At 50.6% G+C, this 26152-nt stretch overlaps 1 long non-coding RNA gene across 2 annotated transcripts in view; it reads right to left on the reverse strand.

The window, feature by feature from the left end:
- Positions 1 to 1930: 1930 nt before the first annotated feature.
- LOC122231315 overlaps positions 1931 to 26152 on the reverse strand; it is a 36125-nt gene continuing 11903 nt past the window's right edge. Inside the window, exons 2-6 of one of the 2 annotated variants that reach the window (XR_006208505.1) lie at positions 16207 to 16313; positions 14079 to 14246; positions 13085 to 13204; positions 3764 to 3866; positions 1931 to 2111 (exon numbers count right to left, since the gene is read on the reverse strand). This is a non-coding gene — a long non-coding RNA (uncharacterized LOC122231315). The remainder of the gene's footprint in view (positions 2112 to 3763; positions 3867 to 13084; positions 13205 to 14078; positions 14247 to 16206; positions 16314 to 26152) is intronic. The other variant, XR_006208504.1, reaches the window with a different exon arrangement.

Here is a 26152-nt window from a genome sequence, read left to right on the forward strand (position 1 = left end):
GCCTGACAACCCCCAGCTGGCAGGAAACAGTCAAACCGACTTTAACGATGACTCCTAAGCCATATCTTTCATTTGCATATCACTGAAAGTCTTGGCTATCTCCTGATTATTTTTTCATGCGTAAACTATTGTCTGAGGGCTGTTATATCCAAAGGTACAAATTGTACAAGACTAAACTCTCACCCTGGTGAAGCTCACAGCTGGGGAAAAAGATAAGAAACATTCTCAGAAGACCACAGCACCAAGGGTGCCTCGGAGGGAAGCACGGCATGAGGGTACAATCACAATGATGGAGGGGTGGAGGTTGTGCTGAGTGATCCAGAGCGGTATCTTAGAAGTAGCAACAGGTAGGCTAGCAATGAGGGCACCCCGGCAGTGGGGTGTCCGAGGGAGGAAGAAGAAAGTACGGCAAGAATAACATTTGATACATTTAGGGGAGTCAAGGGGGATCCGTCTAGATGGGTAATGTAGGGGCAGAGTATCAAGCACCATGACGGGCTAACTGAGGAGCTTGGACATTATGGCAGTCATGAACGTCGTTGTGCAGAAGAGAGGCACGACGACAGGGGTGTGTGGTTAAGAAGGTTACTTTGTGGGATGTGCAGGAAGGGATTAAAGACAAATGGTGTGGCCTTGGTGAAACCAATTAGGAGGCTATGCAGCATAGCAGGGTCTGGAACGAGGGTGGTAACTACCATCTCCAATTTGCAGGAGGGGAGGGTGTGGTGCTGAACCACACGGGCCTCCATGCAGAGGCCCACAGTTGCACAGTTAACTATGGCTGGGTTTCCGCATGAATATCTCTTGACTCCCAACCCAGCTTTGCTCAAGATCATACAACTGGAAGTCGGTTCCCAGCCCTGCTAATATCTCCAGGTGCATGGCTGCCAAGTAAACTAAGCTACAATGGCCTAGGCCCTCATATTTATCCAGATGCTTTCCAGCGCAGAAGGCGGCGAGAACTTTGCCCACTGCATTTGCATCCTACTTAAGTATCTTCAGGGACGTCTGCCCTGCGGGATTAAGAAGGCTGGCTCTCCACCTACTCAGACCCCAATCCCACGTCCAGCAGGAGCCATAGCAGCATGGGAGAAAGACAGAAGACAGGAGCCAGAAAGGCTTAGACTCACACTGTCACCTTCCCACAACCTCAAAGAAGCTACTTGATCTCCCTGAGCTGCACTGTCCTCAAGTAGAAGGTAGGGTTCTCCTATGTAACTTATGGGGTGGTGGGGACAAGAAATGAGATGTGCATATAACAGGGAGATACTGTTGTCATTATCATTGGATTCTTATCGATGTAAGGACTTCCAGACCTAGAAAAAGACCAGGAACATGGCTCCACTGAAAAAGCTTACTACTTCAAAGTAAAGCGCCAGAAGAGAAAAGCACAGTACCAGGATCAGAACATAGGTCTGAGGACTGATTTCACTGCTGTGGGCTGTGTGAGTCTGGGCGTGGCAGGACTCACTGGTACCCTCATTCTCCTTTTCTTGCCGGACCCACAGCTTCATGACACTCCCTAGCCTCCCTGCTGTAGTCATAGCAGGTGACTATGTTCTAGCCCATGGAACATGAACAGAGGTGACGCCACCACTCCCAGGCCCCACCCATAAAAAGCATTATGCATAGACTCCTCACTTGATTTTTCCATGCACCTGCCAAGTCAAGACACTCCAAGCACTCCAAGAATAGCAGAGCCCCAAGAAGGAGCCTGGGTCTCAGAAACATTGCATCAAGCGGGGCATCCTTTCCAGTTCTCATTGAGGAGGGGCATATCTGCAAAACTTTTATGGAACTAACCCAGTGAGATTTTGGGGCTGTTTGTGACTGTGATTAGCCCAGCCTGACTCATTCACCTGGCAAGCTGCTCACCTTCCCTGAGCCCCAGACTCCTCATCTATAAGATAAGCATACTAATACCCGTTCCAGTTACGTGACAAGGTGAGCGTGATGCTAGAAATGACATAACAAAGGAGGAAGCACTTAGGCAAAAAGCCAAGGATTTACTCACGTCAATCATCACCACTGTTGGCACACAGCAGTCCACCCCTCACATCGTGTCATGTCCTGAGCCCCTCCCACGGCTCATCTTGGGCTTCAACCACCGGCTGAGTGAGGACAAGAACACATCAGGCGATACACGTCGGAATTAGCTACACTAGACCTCTTAGTCTCTTCCAGAGAAAAACTTCAATTACCTTCCCTACATCCCCATGCCCTCATTTCCCCACCTCAAACGCATCCATCAGTGTTCTTATCTTGCTGGGTGGACCAAGGACAGGTGTGTGACTGGTCCTCCTGAAGCCATTCCACCCCGAGTCGGGGGTTAGCCAGACACCCCTGACTCATCTTTGTAGCCAAGATGCCACCAGGCACTTTCTCCCCACATTTGATGTTTTATTGCAAAAGCCATTAGGTCCCCCACCTCCTTAAGGCAGAAAGTTGAGAGTAGACACACAGTTCACTGGAAAAGGCACCAGTGCAGCTCAAAAAGGTAACCATGCAGATGAAAGTGCATGTACCCCTGTCTGTGCAAGTGTGTGTAAGGAGTGCATGTGTGTGTATCTATGTGGATGTGTTTGAGGGTGTACATGCATGTGCATTTGAGGAGTGCATATGGATGTTTGTTTCACGGCTCTGTGTGTGTGTGTGTGTGTGTGTGTGTGTGTGTGTGCATCTGTATGGATGTGTCTGAGGTGCTCGTGCATGCGAGTTTGTGTGTCTGTCTACATATGCAGGTACATGAGTATGTGTGTCTGGGGATGGGAGGTGGTAGAGACGGCAGGCAAAGGGGCCACCGTTAGGTAGGTTCTTCCAGCATCATTTCTAGTGGAGAATTGACTGCAACTACAGGGAATGTCATAATTGTTAGGAAAATTCTGGATCTCCCCTTCCATATCCTTTTCCCCTGAACATTTTAGAATGGACACTTTTGGGCGCCTGGGTGGCTCAGTCAGTTAAGCGTCCGACTTCAGCTCAGGTCATGATCTCGCGGTCTGTGGGTTCGAGCCCCGCGTCGGGCTCTGTGCTGACAGCTCAGAGCCTGGAGTCTGTTTCAGATTCTGTGTCTCCCTCTTTCTCTGACCCTCCCCTGTTCATGCTCTCTCTCTGTCTCAAAAACTAAGTAAATGTTAAAAAAAAATTAAAACAAAAAAAAATAGAATGGACACTTTTTTTTTCCCACCATGCCCTGAAGAAGGCAGAATCTTCTTAGGATTCACCTGCTCTCTCGTGCGCTCACCAAACATCGTCCGGCCCTCCCTGCACCAGGAGCCTGCACCCCTGGGTCCATCCACCCTTCCCTTTCCAGCTCTGCTTCAAAGAACAGTGTGCAAGAGAATTGTCTCTGGAACAAAGAAAGCCAGGAGGCCGTTGTGGGGGAGGCGGGGAGGGGGAAGGCTGCAGCCTCTTCTGGGCAGGGAGGAGGACAGAGCTGGGTGGGGGCCAAGGCCTCAACTTTGGTGGGGGAGCTGTAGAGGAGGCTCTCAATTCTCAGCCCTGCAGGGAGCCCGGGAGACACATTCTGGCATGGCAGGGCTGCAGGGTTAGGAACAAGCCCCTGACACAAGGGGTTTGCACAGGCGCACAAAGGGAAAGAATATCAGAGGAGATGAAACCATACAAATTTCGGGTAATAGAAAGAGAGGAAAGAGATGTGTGTGTGGCCTGGGTCTCGGCTCAGAAAGGTCGATTCCAAGAAGACGCTGCTCAACTTTATATTACTTTTCAGAAAGCCAGTGAGCTGAAAAATAACTCTCACCTTTTTTTTTATATTATTATTCGTTTCTTCTTCACATTGTTTTGTGCATCTCGGTTGTTCATTTCTCCCCGGCCTGATTTCATTTGGAGATTTGGCCTGGAGCCTGGAGGGGAAGACAGTCCTTCTTTTCAGAATGCATTTATTTCAAACCCTCAGCAGCCTCTCCTGGGTCTGCCCCTGTCCGATCTTGGGGTGTGGGGTGTGGATGGGGTGTGGGGTGTGGATGGGGTGGGGGCGGGCCCTCTCCTCTGGTTCATAGAAGTCTGCACGTTGTTTGTGGACAGATGTGTGTGTGCACACGTGTGTGTGGGTTTGGGTGGAGGTGAGTGTTTATGAAAGGGCACACATGTGAGTCTGCACGCATGTGGGAATGCACACGTGTGGGCTTTTGAGTGGCTGTGAGGGTTACCACGAGTGTGAGCTTGTGGGGTCGCGTGTGTGTATGTGTGTGTGTGTATGGGCGTGCGAGTGCAGGCGTGGGCCCAGGAGCCCCTCCAGGTGGGAGGGACCTACAAAGCTGGATTTTCTGTTTCCCTGGAGTCTGCAGTGGCAGAGGCTGGTTCCTTCACCTTTCACCAAGCTCAGCGAGCCACAGATGTTGTTTGAACCAGGGAAAATGTCAGCCCCCAAGAGGAGCCCAGCTTTAACTCAGAGTGAGCCCCCAGGACGCGAGGCAGTGTATTCTGGGTATTGTGCTTTGGATCCATTTGCATTTGCTCTTTCCAGTGACTCTGGGCTGGTGGGTGGGTGTGAAGGAAGGGGGCTTCTCCTCGGTACCCCCCGCCCCTCCCAGATCCCGGCCTCCTGGTGAGGCTGATACCAGAGGAGGCGAAGGAGTTGCTCCAACAAGCATCCTAATCAACCCCCGACGTCACCCCCGCTCCCAAAGCAACCTAGAAGGATTCCTCCTGAACCAAAGAGCTGTCAACTGGGTCTCGGGGGGAGGCCTCGTAGCCAAAGCTGGGTTTTCCAGTGTTCATGATGCCCCCGGCAGGCGCCTCTGAAAATAGCCTCTCTTGTGCAAGACAGCCTGCCCTGTGGGGCGGGTGGCAGAGCAACTGAGCTTTGCTGGAGACAGAAAAGTGGACAATACAAATGTTCTTACCCCCTTCGTCACCAGCCCTACAGGTAGGGAGTCAGTCAGATGGAACCCTCCCAAGGGAGAACCCCACAGACCGTGCAGAAGACACAGAGGCCCTAGGGCCACGCGCCTCTGGGGCCCTGGTTCATTAGGACCACCCCCACTGTTTCACTATTTAGGCAAATGATGAAACTCTGGCTCAGAGAGGCTAAGTTACTTATCTGGGGGCACACAGTCACTACGCGAAAGAGCTGAGTGGCTTCTCATCACGTGGGCAACTGACACGCAGGGCTCACCACCCCTGGACCAGGCAAGCTGCCGGGAGGAGACAGAGCCCAAAGAGAGCAACGAGAAGTACTTTACGCTTGGGTTCTACTGGGTCACAAGCAGATCCAGGTCCTGCCCCAGGCATGTCTGGTGCCTGGTGAAACAAGACCTACGTGGGACTGTGGGAGCACTGGTATCTAGGCCGAAGCTCCCTTCTTGTTCACTACTGGATTTTTGTCATCCATCTACATCCGCTGAGCCCTGCGGGAGGCAGTGGGCTGGAAAGAGAAGAGGCCGTGTGACCATGTTTCAGTCACTTAGACTCTCGGCACCTGCAAAATGATGATGCGGGTGGATGCCTCACTCACAGGGCTGGTGTGGAGTTTGAATGCACTGATAGGTGTGGAAATAATTCACGTGATGCCTGGCACGTGACAGTATTCAGATTGGGTCCATTTCCCTTTTGCTATGATGGGCGCGGAGCTTGAAAGTTCCCACAAGCGCCCACAGGTGGGCTCAGCCAGTAAACCCTGCCCTGGTTACCACCTCCAACCGGGGGAAGCTGGGGCATGGCAGCTGTGAATCTGGCTCATTCCAGGTGGTGCCCTGATCTAAGGGGGGGGGGTCCCTGGCTCCCCCTCCCTCTCTGTGCTGATTCTGTTGAGTTACAGAGCAGGGGTAACTGCTGCCCTCCTTTTCTCTTTGTTCAGGACCAGAAGCAATTGACTGGCAATAGCAGAAGGGTTCTGCTTTGCCTTAGAGAAGGTGTGGGAGAGGGGACACCCCGTAGGAACCCCGCCTCTTCCTTAGCACCCTAAACCTCCGACTCCCGAACATGAGTCTTCCCCTTGGCAGAGACTCCCCAACATTTGTGGATAATAATAACTGACATTTTTCAGCGCTTTGCAGTTGAAAAGCATCTTCACAACAGAGCGTGATAAGGAGTGTGGGCCTGGGCAGCAGAGAACCTAGGCTGTACTGCCAGGGTCTATGTAAAGCCGGTGCCCTGATACCAACCCAGAGGGATGTTGCAGGATTCAGGGAGGTAAGAGATGCATACGTGTAATCCAGGAGCCTAATTCACCTAAAATAAACATGCTAGCCCTATCTGTGTGACCTTGTGCAAATTGCCTTAAACCCTCTGTGTCTCAGTTCCCTTATTTGCAAAATGAGGCTGATCATAGTATCCACCTGATAGGGTTAAATGTGTATTAGATGAGGATTAATGGGGATTAAGTGAGTTAATATTAGTAACACACTTAGAATAGTACCTGCTGCATAATGAGCGCTCAGTGAAATATAAATATAGTCCTTTCTGGGATTATTGTACCACCACAGCTACCTTTTGCAGTAAGAACATTGTTAGTCCATTTCATAGATGGAAAAACTGAGGGGCTAAGTCACTGGCCCATGACTTGAACTCCAGACTATTTTTTAAAGTTTATTATTTTTGAGAGACAGAGAGAATATGAGCAGGGGAGGGGCAGAGAGAGAGAGAGGGAGACACAGAATCTGAAGCAGGCTCCAGGCTCTGAGCTGTCAGCACAGAGCCCGACGCGGGACTCGAACCCACGAACTGAGAGATCATGACCTGAGCCTAAGTCAGACGCTTAACTGACTGAGCCACCCAGCCCCCTTCCCACTTTTTTTTAATGTTTATTTATTTTTGAGAGAGAGGGAGTATGAGTGGAGGAAGGGCAGAGAGAGAGGGAGACACAAAATCCAAAGCAGATTCCAGGCTCTGAGCTGTCAGCACAGAGCCAGATGTGGGGCTCGAACTCACCAACTCTGAGATCACGACCTGAGCCAAAGTCCCATGTAACCCAAGGAACCACCCAGGTGCCCCTTGAACACTAGACTCTCTGATGTCAAGTGAGGGTTCCTTGCACTCCTCTGGCCTCAGCAGCTTTGGCTGCTTCTCCTCTGTGGCTAGACTGTCCAGGGTCCCCTGGCCTCCCTTGGTGTCCCTCTCAGCCCAGCTTCAGACAGCCTCTCTCTCCTTCCTGCCTTCCCACAGAGTGGGGGTGGCTCAGGCTTTCTCCCCAGACAAGGGAGCAGCCTCAGAAGAGCTGGGCCCTCAGGCTCCCGCCCTTTGGGTTTTCCAGAAAATCTGGTATGCCCAATCCTCCTCTGACTTCTGTCCTTTGGTCCTTTCAGAGGCTGTGGAGTCACAGCCCTCACTACATGCCTGTAGTGGGGGCGGGGCACGTGGCCAGTGAGGTCTCTCTCCTCAGTGCCCCTCCAGGCACCCAGCTGCAGCTAGGACCGCCGTGAGGGCCTGGATGATTCGGTGCCTCCCTGAACCGCCTGCGTGCACCCCAGCACACACGGGCGCGCGCGCACAGCCCTACACAGAGGAGATGATCAAGCGCAAAGAGTCCTCGTGTGCTACTTTATATGGCAAATAATTGAGCCGTACCCTTGTGGTCTCAGTGAGGAGTTTCATCCATATTCATGCCTCGCGTTTCCTGTGGAAACGAACACGCAGACATTCCAGCACAACAGTGGGTGCAAGAAATCTCAAGCACTAATTCAGTCCCCCCACTACCCATACCGCCAGAGCCGAGTTAGATAGCCATCTAACCAGCAGGGAGGCAGCCTGCTCTGTGCTGGGGACTTGCCCTCCTGTCCCTGTCCCACTCTCCCACTCTCTGGCTTCGCTGTCTTCTTCCTTCCTTTCCTTTTAGGCCTTCTTGGTCCCCTGCCCCTCTTCCCTTCCCTCTCCTTCCATATGGCCTCCCCTCCGTCCAGCCTTCCCCTGCCGGCTCCTCTCTGCCTTTCCTGCCTTCCAGGCCTCCTGCCACCGTGGCCAAACGTGCCTCCCCAGAGCCTACAGGTTCACTTTCCTCGTCTAGTTATGAGGGGGTGGGGGTGCTGGGAAGCTGGTTTGGAGAGTGCGTGTCTGTGAATACCAAGCATGTTAATAGGTTAAAGTAAATCTAAAGTAACATTTGAAAGCAGAGAGATGAAAGCAGATCACAGGCCAAAGATCAAACAATCTAGAGCCACTTCTAAGCCTTTTACAGCTGGAGATTATTAGCATTTGAAAGTGAAGAGCATTACAGGGAGAGAGGGGGAAAAAAAAGTCGGAAGGAATTTTTGTTGTGGAGATAAAAACTGAAATAAATGACAGTGGAAAGCGAGAACTAGAAAGAGGCTGACTTATTTTAAAACCACATTAAGACAGTGGGGGAGGGGGGATACCGATGGCTATATTTTTAGCTCCTCAACCCGCATCTGGGCTCCGTGCGGAGGTCTGCAGCCCTCCCCGGCCTTCTGGAGGCAGGAAAGAGGTTTCCGGTGCCCACTGACATCCCCTTCCCTCCAGCTGAGACAGAAGGCCTGCTCTGGGAAGGGGGTGTGGTAAGGGGACAGTGGGAAGGGCTTGGGGCTGGAGCCAGATCCTTCCTCTTTGCTGCCAGGCACCCAGGACCCCTCGCCCGCCCCTCTCTAGGGGGCATCCAGCCAGTCTCCATAATGCTCCAACGTTCGAATTGGTGGAATCAAGGGATTGTCCACCTGTGAGGTTTTTTTTTTTTTTTTCTGCCATCACAGGTATGACCCTCCCCACCACATCTGATCATCTGATAATCCCCATTCAGACCCAGGCTCCTCATTTTTCAGAGGAGGAGACTGAGGACCTCCTCCCCACGTCCAGTGCGATAGATACCGCTAAATAAGAGAACGTATAAAACCTCCCATCCTCCACACTTTTAATGTAGTCAGTATTTTCTAAGAACCAAGTATGAGTTAGGCATGCTGCTAAGTGCAGGGAAAAGTGTTGAACAAAGCAGGCAGAATCCCTACCTATGGGGCTCTTGAAATCTTGTGTGAGGGGGCAGATATTAACTAAAAGCTTCAGGCTAAACATAGTGGACTGATCACCATTTTTTTTTTTTATCACTGTTCCCTCCTGAAATCACACTAACGTGAAATTCAAGTCACTGGAAACCGACCAGGAAAAGGCAAGTGGGAAAGATGTCTGAGGCATAGGACAAATGTTAGCAAATGGAAGACTGACAACTGACTTAATAGAGGGAGGAAATGTAAATGACCCTGTCTGCAGGGAAATTTCCCTGGAAAAAGAGATGTGGCCTCTGGGGACTGCCCTCCACCCCAGTCCTAAGGAAGCAGGGGCCTGAGGCACAGCAGAAGCTGGGACGGGGCTAAACAGGGGCACTGGTTAGACCTCCAGGACCCCTCCATTGCCTGTGCAGTCAGGGAAGCAGCCTTCTCCTCAACGGTGAGCAGGGAGCCAGCAGGTGAGGGACCAGCCACCCTCTGAAGAAACTGAACCAGAGAGCACTGGGCTCAGGGACCCATGTGCATTGACAGATGAGAGTAAAGTATTGGCACTGGGCATAAAACAGGATGTTTAGGTTAAATTCTGCATCTTGAACAGTGAGATCCTCAGTCTCCATTCCCAACTGAGCATTCATAATGGCAACAGCCTGGATATCCCTGAACTTCCATCCCTCACCCCTGCCGGAGTCTCCCCTGACAGAGTCAAGATAATTCTTCTCTGGAAAAACTGAATGGACAAAGAGGGTAAAGGGCAATACTGAGTGTCCCCTGAAGAAAAAGCCAGCGCCCTATCCATTCCCTCTGTGGTGAATCCCACCAGTAAACAGGACCCAGCCGTGCCCATAGAGCTGCCAATCAGGTGTTTTCTAATGACTTACAATCTTAAATATGGGCAACTGAGGATCACCAGACATTCTAGGAAAGCCTCCACCATTAAGACCAGACAAGAAAAAAGGAAGAAAAAAAAAGGAAAGGAACTCTGAAGAAACAGACAAGGTCAGAAATAGAAAAAAAAAACTTCAAAAATATATATAATCAATATTCTCAGAGAGATAAAAGCAGACCTTTCACCTGAAATAAAGTGGGAGAAAGATGGATGGATAGATAGATAGATAGATAGATAGATAGAAACTATAAGCATATACAGATACCATATATAAAATCAAAGCACAGAGAAAAGCTCTTGGCTATTAAAAATGATAGCAAAATTTCAGAATTCAATAAGAGGTCTGAAAGATAAAATAGAGGACATTTCCCCCAAAGTGGAACAGAAAGAAAGAGAATAAGAGAAAGACAGATAATGGGAGAGAAAATGAGAACACTAAGGATCAGTTCAGAAGGTCCCGCATTTGACCGTTGGAAATTCTAGAAAGGTTTAGAGAAAATGGACGGGATAATTATCAAAGAAATAATAGAAGAAAATTTCCCCATACTGAGAGATGTTGGTTTCCAGAATGAAGGGTCATTAAAGGTCCAAGGCATATGATCGTGATGTTTCAGACACCAGAGATGAGAGGCTCCTAAAAGCTTCGAGAAAGGGAGCAGCAGGGAGCCACCCTCAAGAGACTGGAGGGCAGTCTCCCTGGAAAAAAAAATAATAAAAGTAAGTTATAGATTATTTGATACACTTGCTCATAGGACAAATAAAAGCAACAGAGGTTTCCCAGTTCCGTTGAATCATAAAGAAAAAATTATGAGACAGGTACAGAAAAGGCAAAAATGAGGAAAAGCATAAAGTTGCACAAGAAAGGAAACATAATCAGCATTGAGTACAGTACTGTCTCGGGAGTGAACCGTTTTTACTTACTCTTTTGTAAGAAGAGTATTGATTTAATTTTTTAAAGTGTGATGTAAGTATATTATGGGAACTGAAAGTTATGAGCTAAGACTCGTGCCATAATAAGAAACCGCTAGACAAGGTCAAAAATAGTTCTGTCAGAAAAGAGAGTGGAAAAAAAAAGAAGAAAGAACAGTAGCCACCTGCTTTATATGTGGGTAGCAGTCAGTACTTACCAAGAAGGTGCGTAAGGAAACTCCCCAAGGGAACGGTAAAGGTCTGACTAAGGGTCATAGTTTGGTTTGGTTACTTAGTTGTATGCCTAGGTCTAAACTCATGGATTGCTACACCGGAGATCCGCACATTTCGTTGCACATAAAATCTATTTCAAAAGGGGGAAAAAAGGAACCACCAGCAAATAGTGAATTCTAATGATACGCTTGGTGGAGTGTTTAAGGATGAAATGTACTTACATCCGCAACTCACTTGGAAATGCACGGAAAGGTAAGATGGAATGATGGGTGGGTAGAAGGATGGAAAATTAAAAAGTTATGTGATAGAACAAATGTAACAAAATGTTAAGGGTAGAGTCTAGATGGTGGTGGGTTTATGGGTATTTGCCATAAATTATTTCAACTTTGGTATGCATCTGAAAATTTTTGTAATAAAATATTGGGGGAAAAGTAGAAGCTGGGTATATTATTTGGGTGAAGGGCAAGGAGAAACAGCCAAGAGTTTAAAGTGGTTATCTCTGGAGGGTGGGAGGGATGTGATCAGGGCCAGCTGCCTGCCATGAAAAATCTCTTGACATAATTTGATTTTTAAATTCTGTGTATGTATTCCTTTGGCTTAAAAAAAACTAATTTAAAAAAGGAAAAGAATGGCGTATTTACTGATAAGTATTTTAAAATATGAAATGTATTTGCAAAAGAAAAGTATACAATTTAATAATTTGTGGAAGACAAGAACAAGATGCCAGGGCAGTGAGAGGGAAGCAGGGTACTCCTCAAGGCTGTGAGTTGGGGAAGGCCTCTCTGAGCCCCAGGAGGTGGGGTTTCAGGCAAAGGGAAGAACATCACAAAGGCCCAAGAAAGCCAGTGATCCTTAGTGTAAGGGAGAAGGAGGAGGAGGAGGAGGAGGGGGAGGAGGAAGGGGAAAAGGGGGAGGAGGAGGGGGAGGAGGAAGGGGAGGAGGAGGGGGAGGAGGAGGGCGAGGAGGAGGAAGAAGGGGAGGGGGAGGAGGAGGGGGAGGAGGAAGGAGAGGGGGAGGAGGAAGGGGAGGGGGAGGAGGAAGGGGAGGGGGAGGAGGAGGAAGAGTGAGAGGAGGAAGGGGAGGGGGAAGGGGAGGGGGAGGAGGAAGGGGAGGGGGAGGAGGAAGGGGAGGGGGAGGAGGGGGGAGGGGGAGGAGGAGGAGGAAGAGGAGGAGGGGAAGGAGGAAGGGGAGGAGGAAGGGGAGGAGGGGGAGGAGGAAGGGGAAAAGGGGGAGGAGGAGGGGGAGGAGGAGGGGGAGGAGGAAGGGGAGGAGGAGGGGGAGGAGGAGGGCGAGGAGGAGAGGAGGAGGAAGAAGGGGAGGGGGAGGAGGAGGGGGAGGAGGAAGGAGAGGGGGAGGAGGAAGGGGAGGGGGAGGAGGAAGGGGAGGGGGAGGAGGAGGAAGAGTGAGAGGAGGAAGGGGAGGGGGAAGGGGAGGGGGAAGAGGAAGGGGAGGGGGAGGAGGAAGGGGAGGGGGAAGGGGAGGGGGAGGAGGAAGGGGAGGGGGAGGAGGAAGGGGAGGGGGGAGGAGGAAGGGGAGGGGGAGGAGGAAGGGGAGGGGGAGGAGGGGGAGGGGGAGGAGGAGGAGGAAGAGGAGGAGGGGAAGGAGGAAGGGGAGGAGGAAGGGGAGGAGGGGGAGGAGAAGGGGAGGAGGAGGAAGAGGGGGAGGGGGAGGAGGAGGAAGAGGGGGAGGGGGAGGAGGAGGAAGACGGGGAGGAGGAGGAGCAGGGGAGGACAATGGGCCACCTCCATGTTTTCAAGCTCCAGGTAGAAAGCCCCGGGGTGACCAGCAGGACTCAAAGCAGAGGAGGGTTCATAGGCTCTTTGCTTAACTGTAATTGCTGCCTTTTTGTCTTCCCACAGTTAGGCTCTGTTTTTATAATGCCTGTGCTATGGAAACTGAGGGAAGGTTTTCAGGCCCGAGTTACAAAGGTCAGAGAGGGGGCAACAAGACCTTGGCCAGCGCACTTGGGGGTGAGGGCTCCAAGGGGGAAGGTCACTGCATCTGGCCCCAGCCTCCCACCTGCACCACCCCAGCCTTCGGGTCCCCTCTTGTGTGTGTTTAACGTTGGAGGTCCCGCAGTTTGTTGGTAAGCAGGGTGAAAGGTGCCTCACACATGTCCTCCCACAACTCAGAGACTCACCATACGCAGTAGTGTTAGGCGCAGACCCAGGGACGTGTGTGCCCTTGCTCTTGAACGAGACCCAGGTCCTCATCCCAGCAGCACTTCACGGGCCCCTTTCTCAGCCTGGATTGGAAGAAGCTGGGGGTGGACACAGGGCATCCTAGCGTGAGGCAGCTGAATTTAAAAAGCAAAGCGCAGGGCACTTGGGGGAGAAACTAGGCTGAATCACGCTGCCAGAGCAGAATTTTCCCGTCAGGAAAGTGGAAGGGACTGGGGAATTGGGGGCCCTCCTAGGAATAAGGAAACGCTGGGGACAGAGGCAGCGAAGCTGCTAACCCTTGGGAAAGGGACTCAGAAGGGTCTGAGTGGACTGCCAGCTTGTTGGAAGAACTTCAGCCGGAGCCCGGAGAGCAGATGCCCAGAGTCCAGGAGCCTGGCGTGAGAGACAGCCATGCACCTCTGGCTGGCAGGTGCCCGCCCCTGGTGACAGTGAATGGCACGGAGCAGGGATGCCCAGGGCTCTGGCACAGAGCCGGCAGCTGCTACTGCTGAGGTTTTTATGCTAATGCCACTTGTCAAGCCGTCAGTGCTCGGGGCAGCTGGACTTGACAGGGAGGCAGCTGGGTCCCCTGGGTTTTGCTTCCCCTGAGCCTTGCCCAGGTCCTCAGAGGTGTCCAGCGAGGAGAGCTGGAGGAGGAGGAGCAGAGGATGGAGGGCTGGGGCCTACAGAGAGGAGGGGCGCCATGGGGTCTCCCCAGGGCCACATAAGAGGAAACCCCCCAAAGCCCACCCACTCTAAAGCAGGAGCCCGATAGCCAGAATGGAGGGCACCTCTGGGTTTTCCCAGTGGGAGGGGAGCAGAGGATTCACTCTCCATCAATTATTCAGCCCGGAGGACCCCGCATAGAGAGCAACAAGTTGTAGCCCAAAGAGCACAGGGCAGGGGGGACTAAGACCCGGGTCCCAGCCTGGTTCTGTCTCTCACTGTGTGACTCTGGCCCAGTAACTGCACCTCTGTGGACTCCAGCTTCTTCCTCTGTAAAGTGATTGAGAGGGTGGTGGTTTCGAGGCACTCATCTATTTAGCATACAGGCACTCAATACTCCTCGTGTGCCCGGCACCGTGTGAGATGAGATCCAGGCGAATAAACACAGCCTCTGACTTCCCATAGACCTGCGTTCTGGGAGGGAGGAGGGGGCATTCTTCACATCTCACGGTCCAGGACTTGGGTGCAAGGTATGCAGGGCATCCCGGGCTAGGGCGTCCCTCACAGGACGCGAGACAGAAGTAGAGGCTGTGATCTCCACCCCAGTGCACGCCAGGAGCCCAACCAGCAAGATTCTTGGAAATTTACTTTCAAAGCTGTGTGGCAGGTGCAATCTGCGAGGAAATAGGCTTTCTGCCTTTTTCCATGAGAGTCTGGGAGCATACGTGGCGTGAACAAGCACCGAACACGGAGTCTGGAGACCCATTCCTAGGCCTCAGGAGCTGTGTGACCATGGGCACGGACTCTCCCTGTCTCTGAGTTTCCACTTTTTCCTTGGTAAAATGGGATCTATCCATCTTGAGAACCTGCTGCTTGTAATGCACAGCACGCTTGCTGACCCATTTCAGGAAGGTAGTCCTACCCATGAGGCTGCCTGGTTCCTAAGGGTGGAGCCAGCCAGTGGGCCACAGCAAGTGGAACCCCCACGCATGCCTGATGGGTGTGAATGTGTGCTTCCTCATCACCAGCCGGCCATCCACCAGCATTCCCCGAGACATGTGGGCAAGTTTCCTGTAATTGGTTTATGGACGGTTCTCTCAGCATTGTGTCTGGCCATAAAATATGCTCACTTAATAGTCTCCAAGGAACTGCCAGGCCTTCCAGCTATAACTCGGAGCCCCCAGCCCCTCCTGCCTGGCCTGACACCTTGTTTGGTGAATCTGATTTGATTTTGATCTTAAATCTGCCCTAAATGTCTCTGAGCCATAGCCACAGGAAGGGTGGGAGTGGGGAAGAGGAGGATGGTTGTTGAGAATTATGACCCAGGCCCATTAGGAAGGGTTGACCGCGCTGCACAGCCCCTTCTAAATCACGCCCGCGAAGAATGTCACCGCATCCCGAGCAGGCCTCTAGCTGGCAGGCAGAAACAGCGGCTGGGAGGGCGGAAGGAAGGGACTCTCTTGGCCTGGCCTACATCTGCTCTGTGCTCAGGGCCCCCAGTGTCCTTCCTGTGCCTTTCTGTGGCTGCTGTGGCCTGGACACCCGTTCTCAGTCTGTCCAACAATTTTCTCCTCCTTTTGTAGGACTCCAAGAAGCTGGTGCCTGAAAGGTAGCTTGCCGTAGTGGGTGGGAACCTCGTGGTGATGGGCGTAGAAAGTACACGGATGACAGTGCTTGCATGTGAGGGTGAGAGCCACTGGGATGCTCCTGTGGCCTCACCTCCTGTTCTCTGAGGAAGGGGCCGTGAAGAAAGATGGGGAGCGGAGTTGCTACTGGCTCCCTCGCCCAGCAGCCTGGGCCGCACCAGCTGTTAGCCGGTGGAGGGCCTCGGTCACGTCTGTTTGCAGAGAGCACAGCATTCTGACTCCAGGAACTCATTCACGCTTTGTAACTCTGCTGTAACATCTCCTCCTCGCCACAGTCGATCCCTCCCTCCTCTCTTTCCTCTGAGCATTAGAGTGAAATAAAAAGACAGTACGGTGGCTGAGACCCCGAGCTCGGAAGTCAGACTGTCTAGATTTGAATCAAGATTTCACCACTCACTGTGTGACCTTGGACCATTACATAACCTCTCTGTGCCTCAGTTTCCTTAACTATTAATTGCAGGACAATGAGAGTACACATCTCTCAGGATCAATGTGAGATTTATCCACATACAGCTCTCAGAGCAGACCTTGGCACATTTCACCTGCTATTCCTTTTGTTTGTTAGTATTCCCTGGGGTGTGTGGCTGGGGGTAGTGGGGCTCAGGAATGACACTGAATGTTCACTTCCAGTAGACCATGTCTTCCCTATGTGTCCAAGGCCTGGGATGAATGGATGAATGAATGGATGGATGGATGAATGGATGAATGAATGAATGAATGAATGAATGAATATCAGTGAGCATGGGAGTGTGGGGGATGAAAAGACCCCAAGGTTCCACAGTACTTACCTTCTAGTTGGGCAGCAAGGACAGCCATCACAGGGAGAATGTTCCATGGGCCAGTCTGGCAGCAGGAACTTAGAGGTAGATCCAGGTGGCCACCAGCACCAGAAGTTCTGGAAAGGAGTGATGAATTGTCTGAGGTTAGGGAGAGTCTAGATACCCCCAAACATCCCTGCCCTGTAGGGACCACTTATGGGGCAAGGGAGTGCAAGGCCACGACTCACTGAATTTTCCCTCAGCTGACCCTCCCAAGCTTTGACTCATGGTTAAGATTTCCTAGGTGACTTTGGTTCCTGAGTATTAACCAAAGGATCTTTTAGTGTTAGCTGCTAGGGATTTGAAAAAGTCATAAAGCCATGATTTTTTTTTTCCTTAGAACTAGAGGGGGTTGAGGAATGAACATTTTTACCAGCGATTTGATAGCGGGGAAACTAACACTCAGAGAGTCGAAATGGTTTTCCTAAGTCAGCTGAGCTTATCTCCCAAATGTGTCCCTTTATTTCTTGTCACTGAATCCCTGTCCTCACCACTGGTAGAGAGGAACAGAAATCACTTTTCCAGTTTTAGGGAACTGAACGTAAGAGCTGAGACCCAGATTGCCGAGAGGCTTACCCCAAGCCACCCTGCAAGTCAGCAACCGAATCGGCCAAACCAGGGGTTCTGACCCAAAGGTGAGCTGCTCTGCTGCCTGCCCGCCCCGACTCCCCGCTATCCGGAACACTCTGATCCAAGGCAGCTGGGGCCTCCTGGAGCTGAGTGCGGTGCCGGCAAAGATGTTCCTGCTCTGGGTGGAGGGGAGCCGTCCCCCCACCCCCACACACACACCCATGGAGCACCTGCAGGGAAGCCGGCTTTCCGAACCACCCTTTGTCAGCTGCTCCTCTAAGCAGAACACACGCGCGCAGCCTGAGAAGGAGCCTTGAGCGCCAGGGAGGCTCCAAGTCAGTATCGAGAGGATTTTCATAAACACAACTGTCTGTGTCTGGGCAGCCATGTGGAAAGTTGCAATATAACCCACTGATGTCATGTGGCAGGGGAAACAAGATTTCCAGAGGCAGCCGCGCTGCTCTCTCCAACCTCCGAGTGGGGCAGAATCCCAGACAGGCTTTGTGAAGAAAGGGAAGGGAAAAAAAAAAAAAAAAAAAAAAAAAAAGAAACACAACCTGCAACAAATTGCAAAACAAAACCCTGGGTCTGAGGTCTGCGAAGAAGCGCGGCAGGAAAGGGAGCTGGGGACGATCTGGAGTTGGTGGGGGAGCACACTGGGCTGGGGGATCACCCTGCAGGCTCCGTTCTGTGGGCTTTCTGAGGACGAGGGCAGCCTCCCAGGGGAGCTGGGGTGCGCCGACCTCTCCCCGCCGCCCGGCACCTCGGATCCCTGGACCTCAGAATCACCTGTGGTTTCTCTCCCCCCGGGGGGATTACACCTCACCAGAGCCTCACTCTCCTGGTCTTTAAAATCTCCGGATTTCAGATTCCTGCAACCCATTCCACTACCAGTTCTGCGTTCACGTCTAAGGTTTAACCCAGGCTTGGGCTGCTGTGGTTTCAAAGTTTCAACACGGTTCTGGTTCTGCACTGGGGCGGGGGCCCCCTAGAAGAGGGGAGCAGTGGGGAGATGGGGTGTCTTTTCCTTCTTGGTTGGTGTCTCATAGCATTACCTCACTTCTCTGCTGTCTCCAGCGGCCGGCACACCTTGGCCGGGGTCACTTCACTTGCCTGCACTGCATGCACTTTTCTCATTTCTACAATGAGGTGCAGGGGTCCTTTTAGGTCAAAATGTCTACAAGCGTTCGACTTCGGCTCGGGTCGTGATCTTGCATTTCATGAGTTCGGGCCCCGTGTCAGGCTCTGTGCTCTGTGCTGACAGCTCAGAGTCTGGAGCCTGCTTCGGATTCTGGGTCTCCCTCTTTCTCTGTCCCTCCCCTGCTCGTGTTCTCTCTCTCAAAAATAAATAAACAGGGGCGCCTGGGTGGCTCAGTCGGTTAAGTGGCCGACTTCAGCTCAGGTCACGATCTCGCGGTCCGTGAGTTCAAGCCCCGCATCAGGCTGTGTGCTGACAGCTCAGAGCCTGGAGCCTGTTTCAGATTCTGTGTCTCCCTCTCTCTGACCCTCCCTGTTCATGCTCTGTCTCTCTCTGTCTCAAAAATAAATAAAAAACGTTAAAAAAAATTAAAAATAAATAAATAAATAAATAAACATTAAAAAAATTTTAATCATTTTATGACTACACATAAGGAGGAGCAGAGTGGTGCAGATTACACAAAGGATATTTTCTGCTTTTATTAATACTTCTGGGGATCTTCTTCAAATTATAAATCATTCTAATGGCAGAAAACTTGAAAACCAAGAATAAGCATTTAACAAATAAATAGACAAACACCTGTTTCTCAAATACAACCCAGATATCATTTCTATTAACCTTTGGAATGTCATTTGGAATGTCATTTTAGTCTTCAGAGTTTGCATATCCATATATTCTTTAAGTAAAAATATACTAGAATCATGTTCTGCAGTCTATCCTTTCATCATTTTGGGATGCACTGTACACATTTTCTCTTACACGGATATTCTTCTGCAATTTTTTTTCTTAAGTTTGTTCTTTTTTCTCGTGATTTTTAATATTCAGGAAAACTGCAGATGAAGAATTACAAATGGCCAACAAACATACAAAAAAACACTTTGCCTCAAGAATAATCAAAGAAGAGGAATGAGATGTTATTTTTATATATCCGATCAGCATAGTTTTTTTTTTTTTCTTTTTTTAAACTGACACAATCTACTTTGTTACCTGGATGAAGAGACGGACAATTTTTTACATGGCTGGGAGATGGACAATCTTTTACATGGCTGGAAAACCTGGAAAGAGTTTTTTTGTATCGAGATGTAAAAATGTGTATGATTGTTCACTGACTAATTCTATTTCTGGTAGTTTACTCTGTGGGAGTAACCACCTAAGTATTAAAAGATAGCAGTACAAGGATGTTTGCTGAAGCACTGTTTCTAAGAGCAAAATTGTAGCAACAACCTAAATGTCCATCAACAGGGGAATGAGCAGGATGAAATCGACAAATGGAAAGATAGTATGCAGTCCTGAAAAATGATGATGTAGCTCTATATGTACTGACTTGGAAAGAGGTCTTGGGTATTTTCTGGAGTGAAAAAGAATCAGATAACAGAACAGCATTCGAAGCCTTAGCCCATTTATATAAATTTATATGCACAAATCTGTATGTGTGCCTTAGATAAAGAAACGCCAGAGGCTCTGTTGGTTTCAGATAGGAGGGAGGGCTTAAAGGTGGCAGTCTGGTCTGGGGGTGGGGTGGGGCAAGGACTGCGGATTCACTTTGAAACTGCATTTGCCAACCAGCCTCCAAGTTGTGTGTGTGTGTGTGTGTGTGTGTGTGTGTGTGTGTGTGTGTGTGTGTGTTTCTTAGAATGTATGTTCTTTTGGGGTGCAGGGAGGGACACTGATGGAGGTTATGAACACCTCCACCTGCCGCCAGGCATTGACCAAAATATTAGCAGTGATTATCTCTTGGAGGCGTGATTCGGCATGTGTTCATTTCTTTGAATTTTTAGTATTATTTGAACATTTTGCACAAAGAATTTTGCAATATTTGCTGTCAGGGAATGCTCACAAGTGCTGTTTTCTTTCTTTCTTTTATAATATCCTGAGAGCCTGGATTTCTGTGTCTTGCCTGTCAACATCTGCAATATTAACTTTTCTCACCATGCTGTTGCCCTTCCTCGAGAACCCCAGCTGTCTCTTGCCAGCTTTGGGGTGTCTCTGTAGATGCAAGCCCGTGGACAAGCGCCATGCTCAGACCCTACCTGCATCAAACTCCCCAAGTCTGCCTCTCCCCCACCTGTGGAACGATGGTGCTCACATTCTTCTGACCGGGCTGAGCAGGGACACTGCCAAATTTTTATCTTCGCCCCTCACCTTCCTCTGCCTTCCTTTTCTAAGACTTGTCTCTTAGGTTCTGATTTGACCACAGGGCTCTCACCAGACGTGGAAATCCCTGCCATCGCCTCCACGCCTACCCTCGGCTCCGTTTATCCTAATACCCTACTTGGCATCTGACCTTGTTCTGTCTTGCATCTTGGACTTTGCTGCTTCCTGGAAGTTTCCAGTCATCCCTACCATGCTAGGTGTGACAATGCTCTATTCCACTTGTTTCAACAGTTCAAAAAAACCTACTGTGTGCTCCTTACATGCTCAAGCCCTGGACAGGTTCTTGCGGACATAGAAACCGTGAGTAGAGGTCTCTACACTTGAGAGAGCCGTAGGGACTCTGATGGTAGCTGACCCTGAAGGTCTATGACTGCCAGGTGCTGTTCTAGACGCTTTGCACGTATTATCTCCTTTAACCCTCGCTATAATCCTGTGAAGTAAGTATGATGAATGTGTCCGTTTTAAAGAGGAGGAAACTGAGGCATAGAGAATAGCTTCCCAAGGTCACAGAGAATTGAGTGGCAATCTGGCTCCTAAACCCATGTGCTATGAAAGAAAAGAGGCCACCTGTGAAGTGTTGTAATAGATATTTATAGAAAGACTACGGGAGTTTGGCAAAGTGAGTCATGAATTCTTTTGGCTCTCAGACTCTTGACCTGTGTGAGAACCCAGGTAGGTAACCAGCTTTCTCTCTGCTGCTTACTCACCCAACCTTCTGCTTTTATCTCTGCAGATGAAACGTCAAACATCGTCTTAACTTAGACTCAGCATCTGCTGTGAGTGACTGACATCTGCTGGGCTGGCCTCCGGCCCCAGGTCCACCTGGCTGGGTTGGCAGGCCCAGATCGTGTCCCACACCATCTCACATCCAGCAGCCCAACTGCCCCAGAGCTTTCCTGCTTGGGTCTGGGCTTCTTCCCAACGTTCCATGAGCCCTCCCACTGGGGAAAAACTGATGGAAACTGCTCCGTGACCCCTTTGCTTCCAGTAGGCCATGTTTTCTGCAAGAAAGATGTTCCAGAAGAGCTTTGTCCAAACTGAATGTTTGTAGATTGAGTCCCATTTAGAATACATTAGAATAATTAGCTAATGACACAACAGCATCAACTTGCATTGAGTGCTCACTACATGCCAGGCACTTTGCTCATAATATCCCTTGAATTCAGGGGACACATCTGTAAGGTGGGTACCTCTTTCCTTATCCTGATATAACCAATGAAGAAAACAAGCCCAGAGATGTTAGGTGATTTGACCTAGGTCACACAGCTAATAAGTGCCAGAGCTGACTCCTGGCCCGGAACACAGTCTAAACCATCACTCTCCTGTGTCTGGTCCAAGGAGCATTCGGTGAATTCTTAGGCAAACGGTCTCTTAGGGAAATCTATGAGCCCTGCTGGACAGTTCTACAGCAGGGACAGAAGTTTCTCCCCACCATCCCCCAGAAGGGGGAGCTCTGGAGCTGCCCCAGCTCCAGCCCAGCATGCCTGTGAGCACACACATGCACACGCACTCGCGTGCCTTCCTGGGGCCAGCCCATGACTGTCTCCTCTGACCAGGCAGCTGACTGGGTACACAGGACTGAGCCACTAGGAGCCAGGGCAATCAAGAGCAAGAAAGCTGAATAAAAGCAGCTAATACTCTATCTATGATATGCAGCTTCGGTTGTAATAAACACTGCAGCTGAATATTCCCGCAGGGACTTCCTAATGGAAGAGATGGATACACTCCAGAGCAACCCCAGGGGTTTTACACGCAGCTCTGACTAAACTCCCTATAAAATCAATCCCGCCTTTTCACCAGTTGTGACAGGGTGTTCTAACATTAATCCACTCTCCTTGTCACTCAGCTCCCCCAACAAAGGTTTTAATGATCTTTAACCAGGCATGATAAACATGACACACTCAAGCAGAGAATGCCCGGACCCAGGGAGCCCCCACACCTCACGACGACAACACGCTTAGAGGTTAAGGGAGACAAAGGTGACCCCCTTAGTCCCCTGACAACCTCCTGTCTCCCCACAGGATGGTCTGCAGAGGAAGGCAGCTCCATGAGGGCAGAGGCAGTCAACTTGTTCAGGCCGGCTGGGGGGTAGGAGGGGTGCAGGCCCTGGGCATGGGGTGAGGGTCTCAGCAGCCAGGGGAAGGAACAGAGAGGCCTAGAGTTTGGCCTCTGTGCTGGCCCTCCCAGCACCCCCAAACCCAGCCTGCCCAGACTTTGCACACACCTGCTCTTTACCCACCCCTCTCTTGCTCCCTCCATGCCTGGACCCTTCCCTGGACCCTCCATGCCCCTAGAGGCCCCGGACAGGGGTGGACCAGAAGAGTGGAGGTTCATAAAGGCAGTTGGAGGGGGAGATGGGCAGTCAGGTGGCGGCAGGGCCAGAGGTCTGGGCCCTGGTGTGAGGAGATACACAGGTGGATGAGGAGTGTCTATACCACTAAAACCTTAGTCCTTCTATTTCTAATCCACCCCTCAGTCTTCAAGGCTGCAAAGCGTTTATGGGAGCTGAGTAGGCGCCCTGCGCTGGCTCTGGGGCAGTGCAGAGGCCTCCTCTCTCATGCGCAAACCTGTTCAGGAAGCAGCAGGGTAAAGTGCCTGGTGGCCTTGGCCCCAACCTCCCAGCAAACTCCCTCTGGCGACAGCGAGTCAGAGTCTGGAGTTTGGCCTCTCACTTCAGAAAACAACCCAAACTGGCCTGAGATGTTTAATTTAACCAACTGGCTGCTCCAGCCCACTCAGGGGCAGCTCAGCAGGGCCCAGGGGCCTCCGTGGTGGTGTCCAGCTTCCCCGTGGCCCTGAGGGTCTCAGAGAGCCGTGTGAAGCTTGGAGAGCAGCACCGTGCCTTCCCTGTTGTAACAGAACTTGGTTTAATGTTTCCATTTTAACAGAAAACAGCCTTAAGGAAAATAACAATGTAAAAAAAGTAGGGAAGCCATGACCTGCATCCGCCACTGGTAACATTTGAATGTACTGCCTTCTAACACTTTTCTCCTTAAAGGTGTTGAATTCGGGCGTGGCCTTGGCCTTGCACCAGAGACCTGCACACGCTCTTTTGCCGACAAGAGGCTCCCTGCGCAGGGGAGGGAGGGATTCTGGAGCATGATTTATTGGGCGATCAGGGCTCCTTCCTAAGTCTTGTGCCTTCATTTTCTCAATTATAAAAAGGAGATAGTAATATAGGGCACCTTAGCGGCTCAGTGGGTTAAGCGACCAACTTCTACTCAGGTTATGATCTCATGGTTCATGAGTTTGAGCCCTGCTTCGGCTTCTGTGTCAAAGGCTCTGTGTCTGAGCCTCTGACAGCTCAGATCCTGGAGCCTGCTTCAGATTCTGCGTCTCCCTTTCTCCCTGCCCCTCCACAGCTCGCGCTCTGCCTCTCAAAAATAAATAAATGTTAAAAAAAATTAAAATTAAAAAAAAAGGAGATAGTAATAAAACTGACCTACAGGGTGGTGACAGGGACGAAATGTTTCTATATATGCAAAGAACTTAGAAAAGTGCCCGATGTGTAATAAAATGAAATAAATGTGGTAGTGGTATCACTGATAGCATTATTATTATTATTATTATTATTATTATTAATTACTTTTAGCATGATCTTGCCTTCAAGGAAAGGGGAGTAGGGATACACAGTCCCCTCCTCCCAGTAGCCTGCCACCGAGGATGTCTAAGCACCCAGCTATGTAACAAGTGGGCAGGACAGTGCCCAAGAGAGAGGACAGAAAGCCAAATACTGCCGATCCAGGGCTCTGTGGTTGCTGGGGTGAAAAGGGAAGGCACATAGCTACCACCTGTCATGTGGGTTCAAGTTGCCCAGGTAGCTCTGGGCTGGTACCTATGGCAGGCAGCTACTCCCTCTCCCCCCTGCCCCTGTGGGGGCCATTGATCCAACCCCTCACTCTTTGCCCCCCGCCTCCAAGAGAGTGAACACCTCAGTCACGCATCCTGGTTGGTGCACCCAGGTGTCTCTTTGCCTGCCCTCATCTAGCCCTTGAAACTTTCTGACTTAGACCATCCACATCCAAGAACATTCCTGGAAAGAGCCCTGGAGATCCTAGAATGGCTCATGACAATAACACCTCATATGTATTCGGCGCTTACTATGTCCTTTGCTAAAAGCTTTCCATATATTACCTCATTTAAGCCTTACGGCGAGACTGTGAGCTAAGAACTATCATTGTCTCCACTTTACAGATGAAGCCGTGGCTCAGAGAGATTGAGTTGTCTGCCTGAAGATTGATGTCCTGCTCCACCTGTCAGCAGGGTGACTTGAATTTAACCATGGAGAGACAGCCCTTTGTTCTGGGGAGAAACCACCATGGACCTGTTCGTTTTCTACAGCTACTCTTCCAAAGGGACTCCGGTGCCATTATTAACCTGAATGCTGACGAGCCAAGTGTTTATTTTGATCGTGAAAGCTGGATGTATCTCTTATCTGTGACACAAAAATACAAGGCAAATGAATAGGAGAAACTGAGACCCAGAAAGGGTAAGTCTTTTTTCCATGGGCACACGGCTAGGAAGTCACAGAGCTAAAACCAGAATCCAAGACTCCCCAGTCTTGAGTTCTCTCTAACAGATGCTGCTTCTCATCTGTCCCCTTCCAGAGGGCCCTTGGCTGAGGCCAGAGACCAAGGCCCACATCTCTGGTACACCCTGCATATCACCCAGGGCAGGTCTGTGCACAAAGGAGGTGCTCACTCCATCCCTGCCAACAAGCTGACGTTAACTTTCTGCAGGTGAGTTAACACCACACATTGACACGCGCTTCCGACCTTTGCCCGATAACCGGCTCTGGTTCATTCATCCACGAATGGAAATGAGCTCACAGAAGAGGCTACTTAACATTACTGGCCCGAGCCCAGCCTAATTCTTCCGCAGCCAGCCACGACTGCCCGGGTCCGTGCCCCCCACTATCTACTCCACCAAGTCCACCACTCTTCACCCCTCTTCCCCTAAGAACACACCACAGGGGCGCCTGGGTGGCTCAGTCTGTTAAGCATCAGGCTTCGGCTCAGGTCACGATCTCATGGTTCGTGAGTTCCAGCCCTGCATTGGGCTCTGTGCCGACAGCTCAGAGCCTGGAGCCTGCTTCGGATTCTGCCTCCCTCTATCTCTCTCTGCTCCTCCCCCGCTCGCACTTTGTCTCTCTCTCTCAAAAAAAATTAATAAACATTAAAAAAAAAATTAGAAAGGTCTTTCTTAAAAAAACAAAAGACAAAAACGCACAGCACAGCCCCAGCCCAGGACAGGGTCCCTTGAGAAGCTAACACCGAATGAAAGAATCCGAGAGAGGCAGAGCTGACTGGAGTCTTTGCAGTGCTGCTGCCTGGTTTCGTTGGGGTTCTGCCTCATTTCTGTCACTCGCAGGCTGGTGACTTCCTGACTTCCTGCTGCCCACGGTAGCTGTCCCTGTGACCCTCAGGCTGGAGGCAGGCAGTTTGGGCCACCTCCCCCAGCAGCGGCAAGTCCGGGTGGCGGTAACGGTGCATCTTCTTTTATTGAGTTAGTGGGTTAACGGGCACGTAAAACACACACAACTTGTCAGCCTGTTGGCTGCTGCCACCACCATAATGCTCTCCTGCCTCAGGCTCCACTGGATTGCTCCTCAGCTTGCTCTCTCCCTCCCTCTCCCTCTCCTCGTGATGCTGTTGGTTTGTTTGTTTTTCTGGGGTTTGTTGTTGTCGTTGTTCTGTTTTTGTCAAAGTCTTTCTCTTCCCAACCTGCACCTCCTCCCTCCCCGAACAGCTAAAGGGTCCCTAGAAACATTATTATTTATTTATTTTCAATCGTTTTCCTGGGCAGTCGGTTCCTGAGAAGACTGAGCCTTGAAGGCTCAGATGCCTCTGCCGAGTTAATGTTTCGTTATCTGTCCCTTCCCAGGACACTCAGGTTCAAGGACAGAGGCAGCCCAGAGAGAGTTTCAGTCCATCGAAGGATGAGGCGCATGGCTTAGAGCACTTGCCAGATGCCCGACACCAGTGTCAGCTGAGC

This window comes from Panthera tigris, chromosome D1 (genome assembly GCF_018350195.1).
Source record: "Panthera tigris isolate Pti1 chromosome D1, P.tigris_Pti1_mat1.1, whole genome shotgun sequence".
In the NCBI taxonomy this organism is placed as follows: Eukaryota; Metazoa; Chordata; class Mammalia; order Carnivora; family Felidae; genus Panthera; species Panthera tigris.